Raw genomic sequence first — 12,642 nt, forward strand, 5'->3', positions numbered from 1 at the left:
AAAGTCTTGAAACTTGACATCTGTACTAGATTGCCTCATTAAGTAAGGCTGAAAATGATGCTGTAGCTGTTCCATACATTGACATGAACATTTTTTGTATGCACAGAGACACTAAATGTGGACACACGTATGTGAATGTATTATTAACTATGAAATCATTACAGGGCAGCAGCAGTTCTCAAGCTGTTCTGAGTGTGCCTTGCAAAGATGGTTAAATGTCACAGAATGAGATTTTAACCTTTAACTGGCTTTGTGTGTGTAGTGAATAAAAGGAGCCAAGTTATATTCCCTGGTTTGGAGGCTAACTAAGAATGTATGCCTTACACCCATGCTTAAATTCTTTTATGCTTAATCTGAATAGGGAAAATCTAAACATGGAAGATGGAGGACCTCTACTTAAGCATCTGTCTTGATACTGTTTATTTTCTGATGTCAATGTAGGCAACATGAGGAAGGAGCATGCCAGAGAAAGAGAAGATCAGATGCAAATTTGTCAGTCAGGAACTTCTACTGAGCCCCAGGGACCAAAATAGTGCAAATAGTTATTCTAATTCAGACAGCCTTGCAGATTGCTCAGAATTTTCTCTCTTGAGGTCTGTGGTATCATCTGAATAATCGATATTCCTTCTCTATTACCTCTGAGGCTTGTTTTTCTCCAAGCCTTTAGGTAGATACATGTGTCAAAACGTTTGTAAGAAGTAGCTTTTTTGCAGCCACTTAAGGGCTTTCACTGAAAGATTACAAAGTGCACCAATGGTGAGAGACCCTTTCAAGAGTAGACTGAAGACTTGTTGGAAACACTGAGAGGTAGGGAGAATAAACCACAGAGCCAAAAGGTGCAAAATCTGCAGAAGGAGCTAACATCCCTTAACAAAGGGATTAGATCCTCAGCAGCAATAATGGGAACTAAGCATCCAAATCCCTGACACTGCTGGGCAAATCTCAGTCACAGAAGATATACAACCCCTTAGGGAATTTGAGATGACAGCTAGGATACTAGGGTATAACATTTCCCCTAATAAGATTGTAGAAAGTTGTTTATCCAGAAGGGGGGCAGAAGGATACCAGTTCTTGAAATGTCAGACTTACACAGAAACTTTTACACTTCCAGCCTTCTGTATTTTCATTGTGCAAAAATCACCAGTCCCAGATTTTTAAAAGACATGCATTCATCTAATTACTTCCTCTGTATGCATAAAATATATACAGAGAACATGTACATGTGCAAAATTATAGCATATGTTGAGGTGGAGGAAGGTTGCAACCCGCTTTTGCCTTTTGTTCTTCTCCATTTGGAGCTACACATGTATACAAACCAGCGAATACTTTAGATGAAAATATAGCCTCTTTTGCAAATTGGCTTATTATGTCCTATTAAATTATTATGTACCATTTAAAAATATTTGCAGATTTGTTACTGGTTACTAAGGCTGTGTTGTTTTATGCTTGAGAAGGATTCCAATTAAATATTTCAGACCCCCAGTTGTGCAGTACAAAGAGTGATGTGACATTAGGTACAAACGTAGGAACTGTCTGTGCAATGCAAGTGCAGTATCACTGCTGTACCTTGAACAGAAACTTAAATTCCATTCAAACCAGCTGATGAAAACAGATTACATTTTAAACCAGCACTGGGCTGAGAACATTGACTGCAAAAACAGATGCTATCGCTTCAGTAAGTTCAGATTGGTTGTTTTATGTATAAAAACATTGTACATGTGGCATAATTAATGTACAATAATCTATGAATATGGGAACTATATTTAAAATGGGTGGGTTCTCAGTTGGATAACTCAGCACAGTTTCATCTGATTTTATGGACTGATTAAGAGCCAGAACTTCCGGCTCTAATGAGGGGAAGTTGTGTCTTAGAAATCCTCTAGAGAAATCCAAATTGTAAAAAAAATGTAAGGATGTTTTACACTTCTTTATATTGATAGGTCAAGGTGAGGACATTTACTAAGAAAAAAACCCATAACTAAACAGTGAGGAGGAAAAGTATTTTTAAAGTTAGTTTCTAGTTACTTTCAGTCTCTCTGAACATTTCAGTAAAAAATAAAAATCTCTAGGTCTTAAAGACCAAGTGCAAGGGAAATGCTTGTATCCAAACTATAAAAAATACCTCAAAAATAAAGTACTAAAACAACGATAACAATGTTTTCAAATATTTCTTTCCCATTAAGAAGTTCTTATGATTATAAAAACATCTATTTTTTCCCTAAAATTAAAATATAGTATTCCCTGAAATCTCAAGGAGGGAAAATTTTCATACAGAAAAAATAACAGGAATAGTAATTAAAAAAGAAGTATGTGACACACTCAATATAAGATCTAGCCCAATTCTACTGGATGAAATAGCATTGCTCTTGATAGTAAAGACAGAAGGGGATTCTTGCCATCATGTCCATCCTGTAAGTAGTACCACTTCACTTAATCTGAACTCTTCTAGATTCATGAGATTCATGGTATCATAATCTGGTTATTGCTATTTTATAATTTTATAACACTTCCACACTACCCAAATACTAAAGAGAATTAACCCACACATCCTCTCCTGCCCGGAATATCCTTTCACTTGATGGTGTAGCATATGATATAAAGTAAAAAAAAAAAAAAAAGCTTATGAAAGAAAGTTTTTATTTAATAATCTCTTTTCCCTCAAGTGGAAACCAGTGAGAAAATGCTTTAGTTCATGGGGCAACTTTTGGTTTCCAGATGTTAAATGCCTTGCTGAATCATAGGTGGTGTTAAACTGTATGTGGGGTTCATAAAGCAGTCAAATTTCAAGTCACTAGAAATGATTTTTGGAACTGTTCCTTTGAGAACAGATCCAAAAATCGACAGCTAGATGAACAGGAACAGAGTTGGCTTCCGGTGTGTAGTAAAACCACTGAAAAACAATGCTGCTGTGAGAGAAATGGTTTCCTGGGTAGAATTTAGCTGGTTTTCCTCCTACAGTCATCTAAAGCCTTCTGAAAGTATAGTCTTCTAAAGCAGAGGATTTATACCATGCACAAGTCACTGCATTTACATCTTGTTTCACAGAATTTCTCTTTAGAACTAGCAGGCTTTGGAAGTTAATTTGAAGTAGTTTTGTGTAAAGTAGTTGTTAGTATATTGACCATGCTTTTAATATGATCTCTTTGATGTGCACTGTAAATAATCATGCCTTAAACTATTCTATTTCTTTCTAAATATCTCTAAATAATATCTATATATATTTTGTATGCATAGCTACTAAACCCTTTCAAATATATTTATGCATTATGCTGAGTGGATTGATCATAAAGAAGCATTTTGATATGGGAAAATAGGTACAATAGTGCAATTATCATAACTCTAGCTAAAGTTCATATTTTTTAGACTAGATTCTTTTTCCTCTTGCTCCTTTCAGAAATACGCATTTAAAAAAATTGGTTTCCTTTGGTTTGTTTGTGATTTTATTCCTAATGCTTCTCATCTGCCATCTAGTAAAGGTCATAGAAATATTAATGTACTTCCAAAGCAAGAGGACCAAAAAGCTTAGCTTTCAACATAGCTTAGAGTATGGGGATGCAAATTGCAAAAAATCAGTGGCCTGTATCTTCTCACAGAATTATTTAGTAATGAATATACCAAGTGAAAGAGAAATGTCTGTTGGGTAAACAATACACATAAACAACTTCATGGTAGAAAAATTATATAAGAGGCAGTGGTGATCTTAGCCTGAAATCTTGAAAATGACTGGAGAAAATAAGGTGCTTATAGAGAAGTCAGAAACCAAAAGCATTTAATAACTGGAAACTTTGGTTTGTTTTACTGTAGATGGAAGCTTATCTTATTTGATAAAGCGCAATTAAAACTAGAAAAACCATCATGAACAAGTAGAGAATTTGTGTGGCTTTCAGAAACTGAGCAACTAAGTATGATTTACTTGGCAAAGACTGGCAAAGCACAGGAGAAAAAAAGTTTAATTGTGGTATTCCCCTTCATCAGTGGCTAAAATCTCCTTGTTTTGGGTCTCAGCATCTCTTAACCCTTGCTGTCTTTTCTGCTACTCCAGCAATGTGGGGTTTAAGAGGCCTGACTTACACTTTAGAAAAGGACTCCATGTTTTCCGCAGTTTGCAGGAATACAAAGCAGCCCTGCAAAGTATGTATCAAGCCTCCTCTCCTGGAGGAGATTGCTCACAAAACACCGACCTGACTGCTGAGGCAGGATGGCTGGAGGATCGCCTCGTCCATGTGCAGTTGCACTTAGAACATGTAACTGCTGGCTTTGCACTAAGGATTGAGGACACCCCTTCTCGTGCAAATACCAGTGTGTGACATTTAATGGTACTAAGTCAAGACTGTGCCTCACATCTGCTCTGAAAAACACCAGCTCTAGAGCAGCCTTAGAAAAAAGTCTGTAAAGACTAAGAAGGGAAATAGGTGCCCAAACCATCCCTCATGTACAAAATTTGACTTTCATCGGGGGCTTCTCAGAGGAATAGGAAGCCAGCCTAAGTGTAATTGCTTATGGAATGAGACAAAACCATTGCAGCTGCTCTGTGCTTGTTACTTGGTCTAGAAATGAGCATCTCTAGTAAGTTTATCACATATAGGCCCTAAAAGTTGAAGGCCTTTAGGCATCCATGTTCCACTGACCAGTAGTTTTGTTTGCCTGCAAGAGCAACTTTGGAGCATCACTAATTCAGCACTGAAGTGTCATAAGAGATGCTCTTTCTGCTTATACTGCAAGCCTCTGGCAGTATCTGTCTTATACATAGACAATTTGCAGCCATTAAAAAGACAATAATCAGCTTCCATCTTTAGATAAAAGTAATTGTATGGCCTCTTGTTGTCATCCTGTATGAAACAAATTTGTATATGTAAATTACATGTACACTTATTATCTTGGGATTTTGTCATGAACTCCAACATTCTCAGAATTGGAATAAATTATTAATGTCTCTCTGCTCGTTGCTTGCTCTCAGTTTTAGAACAGCATACACCTTGCTGAATCCTGTAGTGTATCAATCCTTCTTATTGATATTTATGACCTCCAAAAACCCCACAGAACACTCACTCTACATCACCTAGGCTAGTTAACTGTTTTGTTGCAAGTATGAAATCTAACATTCAAATATTGCAGTTATTCAGTAAAGTAAGAATACATTTATTAAATCCATAAATTTCCTTCAAGAACCCTTGAGTGTTCAGTGAGTCCACTTCTTTTAGGTTAAAAAATCATTATTAGATTTTCTCAAAAACTGTACCAAGTTTCTTACAGGACCTTTTTGGTTTTGAAGAAAGAATGGCCAGAGTATTCTGCATGAAGTAAAGATAAAGCTGTCTGCTGAAAAAAAATTGTTACAGCTTTCTGTCATGTTCAGTTCACCAGTGACAGCAAATAAATTCAGGATAAAAAGACTACCTAAGATCAGAAAGAAGCACTGTCCAGTTAACCAGGTGCAGACCTAATTTCCAATTTACCTACATCGTGCTCCCAGTCCTCTTAATTTTCATTTGCTACACACACTCCTTTCATATGGGATAAGAGAGACTTGCTTTGTAAAAAAGTAAGAAAATCAAGGAGGAAAAGGGATAGACAAGACCTAAGTGCTCCTATTATTTTTTTAATTGAAATTAAAATGTGAGCTAGTTTATTTTCCTGCAGGCTCCAAGTTGCTCTTGCTATTTCTCTGTCTAATTCTAGCCCTAACCTGAAGAGCTATTACTGTGAAATGTCATAGAACTTCCTAGGCTCATTTACATTTTTTTTCTGACAGCCTTGCATGGAACAATTAAATAATTTGGGTAAGCAGTCACCCCAATCAAAATATTTTCCAGTTAATTAACAGATCAGATATCAGTGAAAAAAAGCATATAATTGTATTAGCCACTATCAGTTTGAAAGAGTAACTATGCTAGTATGTACGCATCTCAAATAATGACACAGCCAGCAGGCTGTAGATCAAATTAATTTACATTTAAAATAATTAAAGAATAAAGGAGAAATGATTGAAATTACTGAAGATTTTGTAGAAGGCAAGCCACAACACAAATGCAAGTGATTAAAAAGAAAAGCTTTAATGACAGCGTCCAATGGCATCAATGCTATGTAAATCAGGCTGCAGCTTTCCAATGGCTAAAAATTCAGTGCATGGAAGGCATTATATGCCTTAACCAGAAATCAGATGGGATTTAATTATTCAAATAAAAAAATGAAGTTAATCCTCCTCCTCACAATATACATCAAGCTGCACAACTGGCAGTAAATCCTGAAGCTGCCCCTTTGGCCTGATAGTTGCCTAAACACTGAGGATGTGACCATACTGGTGGAAAAAAATACATCAAGAGCCATTTGATGGCACTTGGGTCAAGGAATAGCCAATATCCATATTGTTGACAAGACTCCAAAACAAAGGCGTCAGAGATAAGAACTGATAGTTTCTGTGTATTTTGAAATTTAGGTCTGAGAAATTTTTGGATATGTGAAGAAGAATGCTGTTCAGCATGGAGCAAAAATATGCTGAACACCAGGCTAAAAATCTAATAGTACAGCTAGTCCTGCTGTAGTATAGCTAGGAACAGTCTCCAGTGGTGTTTAATTAGCTTATATAGACAAAATGGCAGAAATTTTATTCAGAGCTTGCATAGTTACCTGATAATGTACATACATAAGCCAGATGGAGTTCCAGAAATGAACAGCAATAAAAAAACTGTTTCTCCAACCAGCCTGTCCCCTGAGAATTAGGATATATCCTTGGGAGAAGAAATATGGATAGAACTCACAACTATGATGGGAATAAAATGGCCATAAGACCCAGAAAACCATCATGGCATCATAAAAAGTATTGTCTTCAAGAGGAGCATCTGTATAAACTCCAAATTCACAATAAGACCAATGGTAAAGACAAAGCATTTTTCTCAGGCTTGCCCAGCTGGATTATGAAAATTCTCCAAGAATGGAGACTCCACAACCTCTCTGAACACAAGTTCCAATGCTTCCTAACTCTCCTTTTGATACTATTTTCCTTGTAGTGCCTTCATTCCTATTTGTGACCACTGCCTCCCGTCACTCGGCATTGAACCTCACAGAAACCTCTGGTATTGTCTATTCTGTAACTTACTCACCCTCCCATCTGACTCCTTTCCTTTGGGGTAAAGTAACCCAATTCCCAAATCCTTAGATGATGTGATCCAGCCCCAGAACCATCTCTGCGGCCCTCCTCTCAAGACCCCTGTTTGTCAGTACCATCTCCCCTGTCTCCAGGTATCTCATGGTTTATCCAGCCTACTTGAATCCTTTAAGGCAGGAGATTAATGAACTTCCATACCACATAAAGGAGATATCAGAAGGGGGGAGGAAAGATTATTCCCAGATTATTTTTTATTAGAAAAACATCGTGAAGATTTTTTTTTCTGTTGTAAAGGCTATACTAGTATAAATAATAGGGTTTTATACAGACATGGTAAATCTTCTAATGCACATATTTGTGTGTGTGTATATTAATGTATAGATATGAATGTGTGTATCTCCCACTGTCTAGCTTAAAGTGGCTACACACCAAGTGCTTCAAACAGCCCAGCTTCAGGTTTTCACCTTCACCTGCCATTCCTGCCTCTCTTTAGGCACCCTTCCCCACATTCCTTATGTTTAAATTAGGGATGTGGCTTTCCCTATGAGAGGAGGGAATTTAACCTTAAATTTAACCTTCTGCTACCTTCAAGGCATTTGGGTTCTTTTTCTCTTTTGGTCCCAAGTGACTGCTCATTATAAGAGAATTTACTTATATACTGATTTTTGCACTGCTCTGAGAGCAATATGGTACTTTACAACCCTAAATCTTTCTTAGAGGCAGTTCTGTAGCATGGATGAGTTTTTTTTAGCACAGACAGGGTGTCAGTTGACTTGCAACAACTAACCTGCCTCCATATAACACTTGCTGGCAGAGTGCTATGAATTTCCTTTATATCAGCTACTCCTCACACTAATTTACCTTTCAAGTGGGCTAATGAAATGCATTACTACAGTCCATCTGTCTTTAAAAATAAAAAAACCATCCCACTACCCCAATTCTGCAGCACAGAATAGGAGAGAAAAAGAATCTAATATGACAGAGACAGGCTCCTATCATATTTGTAAAACTTTCCTAGGAAGGAAATCCTGTCAATTTTCAAAAGTTCCTCATCTATCCAGACATTTCATTTAGACCTGTGTTTTTGTGTATAATAAATTGCTTCTAGTTGGCTGAAAATCATTTTTAGCTCTTATCTCTGTGATCGGTTACCCCTGCTGTTCTTTAATGGCCTTCACCTCATTATGCAACTAGTCATTAAAAGCTTACTATCCAGTACAATGGTAGCTTATGTAAAGTGATCTATGAGAGCTTTATATAGGCTTACCAGCCGCAGCCTTAATTTTACTCATTCGTCTTAATTTTTTGTAATCATTTTTTGTAAAAAGGGTATAATGTCAGGCATGCTTCCCTGCGACTGACAGATCCAATCTAGCAGATAATTACCATAAGGAAATTGATGTTTTAGTGTGCAGGGGAGAATTTAATTTACTCAGACATCCTACAGTACAATGCATTCCAAAAGATATGAGGATTTAAGTTTTTAAGAAATTAAATTTCACTATTTAACATGATTACTTATGTTGAACATCATTAACTAGCTTTTTTTTAACTGTTTGATATAATTACAAGAGCAGTTATGTGGTCTAAAATCCAAAGTCGTCTTTAAATAAGGGTTAAGGATCCATGAAGTACAGAAAAGAAGGTTGCATTCTTTCTCTCTCCCTCTCCAACACCAGCCTTCCAGCAGCAGCATAAAAAAAAATCTATAGAGACTAACTGAGCCAATGTATGAACTATAGAGCTTTTTCCAATGATGTTTTAATAGATACTTTATTATCAGCCCATTCCACCTCAACTCCAGCGGTCAGGAAGCTCTTTAGTTCTATTCACAAATGCAAATTGCTTATGATGTTTCAAAATGATAGAACCATGAAAGAGTTGTGGATATCCCAGTTAAACAAGGTGATTAATTTATGTTTAATTTGAGGCATTTGATTACTTTAATTGAAACTTATGTGATTTATAATCAGATTAATTTAATTAATCTCTATTAAACTGTTTGCTCTTCATGAGAAAGCATTATTTCTAACACACACCATGTGTACCTTGCAAGCAGAACACACAAAGCACAACCTGGAAGGCCCAAATAGTTGAGTCTTTCAAAAAATAATTATTTTAATCTTGAAAATCCTTCTCATATGAAGTCCAGAAGTTTTGCTTGTTCACTAAACTTCCATATTAGTAATACTTGAACCAGAGATTTAGAGCAATGGAATTTTATAAGCCTGCTCTTTTTTCTTGTTTGTTTAAGTTTTGCTAAATATTTTAAGACAACTTTTCTATGTTTCATTTTGTCATGAGGTTGTACAGTCAGAGAACAAAAATACAAAACTGTCAAGAGTGTGTGACAAATATTTTTAAGATGCCGGATCCGCCGATAGAATTTGAATAGCATGTGCACAACTGTTGAACAAACAGAGCTAATGGTGATTTAAAATATTCTCTTATGATACTCTTTTCATTCTGGGCTGAAGAGCCCTCTCCAAAGGTAGGAAGATCCCATCACATGATGTTCTAGGAATTATGCTGGTCAGAACCTTGACTGACACCCTACTAGGGGCACAGTCACGACATAAGATCATTCCTTCCTCCTGAAACTGGAGAAAACTCATGGGCTCCTAACCACCCTTGGTCTGATGGCATGGTACAGAGAACTTCTGCTTAGATAGCATTTTCTCTTATTCTTTGTTATTTAAATAAAAGACACTACAGCCAAAGAAAGAATTATTTTAGTATGGATAGACTAAGACCAATTGTTGGTGCTTCAGATAATCTACTTGAAAATAAATTCTGTCTGTCTTTTCTTGAAACAGCTTTGTCAAAGGCATGCTTTTTGTATTTGCAGAAGAGAAGCTAAGAAACTGCAAATAGGAGGGAATTATGTGACTCAGTATTATTTCTAAAATTAAATGTAAAACTGTGCCATTTTTAGTTACGAGAGATAGGCGATGTAAAATGGAAAGAGCATAATGTCAGTAATGACATCAGTCCTGTCTTCAAATTAGTTGTTTTTAGAAAGAACTGTGCTCATAAGAGTGCCCCAGAATGCAGAGAAGAGCCAGTCAATATCACCAGAAGCACAGCGGGTATGATGACTCTGAAGGGACTGCATGTCACTGAAGTCAACATCTCTCCAGGTCATGGCCTACCTGAGGGTGACAGCAAGGAAGTAAGAGGGAGCAGCAGTAGCTATAGCAGACGTTGCCTACTGGCATGCTGTCTTGAACAATTTCTTTTCCAAGAGATTAGATGCACTTACAACGTAAAATATTTTCTCAGTTTTTAACCATGATCAAGCTTCTGCTGGCAAAATCCTTCTACAGAATTTCTTATAAAATTAAAACAGAAAAACAATAGTTTAAAAGGAATTATTTCCTTTTCTGAAGCTTGCTGAAGATTCACCATCTTGTATAAAAATTCCTTCCTCTGAGAAAAGAAAGAAAAGATCTTGCCTGGTAGATATTTGCCTGAGCTTGGCTTGCCTGTGATTAAGGCGGGCCCTTGGCATCTGAGGAGATAAGCAGCTGGGGAAGCTACATTTATCATCTGTGCCAACACAAGGCCTTCCTTTCATAGGTGTTTGCAGTCTTTAAGAAAACACAGCCCTAAAACTTTCAAAATAAGTAGAGGAAAAATTATAAAATTCAATGGGCCCTCAGTCAGTGACCCTGACAGTACTTTCTGAACCATTGCCTACCTTAAGCAGTCTAGACAGGAACTCGACTGGTGCGTGACAGACATCCCAGCTGTACCTGTGCCCGGCACTGCATCTCCTCCCCTCACAAAACCTGATTCGCAGTAGGTACTTTGCAAACTTGCATATACAGTATCTATATGGACAACAGTGCACACATAGTCATGCGCATTTTTATTATATGTATGTATAAACATGTATATAAAAGGATACATTGTGTCAAAAGTGTGTACTTTGTACACTACATATATACAAAAGCCTATAAAGCCACATTTCAGCTGTTTACTGTAGCATGCAGATGCATGGTGCTGTCAGGTCCAAACCAGTGGTCTTTGGCATAGGCAATATTCTGCTCTTTTACAAGACTCTTTGTATAATGATTTTTTACATCATCCCCAGAGCTGTGAAAAAGCAGCGAAATTTCTTTTTTTTTTTCTGTTTTGGGATGAGGTTTGTTTGTTTGTTTGTTTTTATACAGAGAAATGTGTTTGCCTTTTCTCTTATTCTCAGAAGACAGCTTTACCTCATAATTCCAAAAAAATGTTGCTTCATGCAGAGGTCAGGCATGGAAATTTTTACCCTGCAGGGTAAAATTTGCACAGGCCATTTAGGTGGGTGACTGAGCAAAGTAGGCTAGAGTGGAAATTATTGCACAACATTGACAGAGACATGTAGGGGGGTACACTTCTGTCATAGACTAGCTTATTAATGACAGCATGTAGCAGGATATGCTGTATCCTTTTGGCATTTAGCAAAAACCCTAACTTCCATTGAAACATCGTCAGAGACCATTTTTTAAACTGGTAGATGGTCTTGTCATTTTTTTCTTCCTTTATATTTATTTTTGTTTTTCTTACGAATGAACAGTTTGATGTCACTATTTTTAGTCAGAGAAGGAAAGATGGCATCCCCTATACCTGTGCAGAGCGGGGAACAGACCACCAGGTATTTCCCTGGGAGATCTGAGCTTCACCTCTCAGGTCTTTGAAGACCTGAGGTATTTAGAAGACATCAGGATATAGTTCACAAAACATTCCCACAAAATAAAAACATATGTTCCAGGATACTCTTTGGCTAGAGCTGCATGTGACTGAGTCTGTCACTGCACACTGTGGGCAGCCATGGACATGTCTGAAGGGAGCACTGTTTTGCATGGAAAATCGAGTTTAAATGTAGCTTTGGAAACTTCAAGAGAGTTATCTCCCACTCAGGAGAGAAGGGCAGACAGCATCTCATCTTGCTTCTTTATAAGGAGACAACAAATATGCTCTAGGACATGACAGTGCCATGTCACCACCTCTGGGCCAGCGCCTGACTGGGCGCTGAGGCCTTCCCTGGGCTCTCTGCTCTCCTGGGGGGCAGCCATTTTGCAGCGGTGACCAACCCTGTGCTGATAAATCTTTTCCCTCCTCAGCGAGTTCCTGTAAAACAATGTCAGAGCACTGATGGCTCTTTATGGGCTTTGCCCATCCCTGCCCCTGCAGGCCAGGGCCCCACTGTAGGCACCCGGACAGCCCGACCACCATCAGGCCCTCGGTGACCGTGCCCTGTGGGGCAGCAGGGGAGCCCCGGCTGTCCCTGCTGAGGTGCGGTGACTCCGGAAGGCAGCAGGCCACAGGCTCCGACCCGAGCAGCACGGCTCTCCCAGCTGCACAAAGGTACATGCTTTAAATTGTTTTGGTTTGGTGGTTTTTTAAAGTAAGGGCTTGTGGAAAGCTTGCTTGAAAGTTTCTATTAAGTTAGTCTTAAAAAATATTGCCTTGTAACGGATTCTTCCTTAAGGCTTTCTCCGAGTGAGACTCATTTCGATTCTGGTTTTCTTGTCATTAAGTAAACGAGT

This window comes from Camarhynchus parvulus, chromosome 2 (genome assembly GCF_901933205.1).
Source record: "Camarhynchus parvulus chromosome 2, STF_HiC, whole genome shotgun sequence".
Taxonomy (NCBI): Eukaryota; Metazoa; Chordata; class Aves; order Passeriformes; family Thraupidae; genus Camarhynchus; species Camarhynchus parvulus.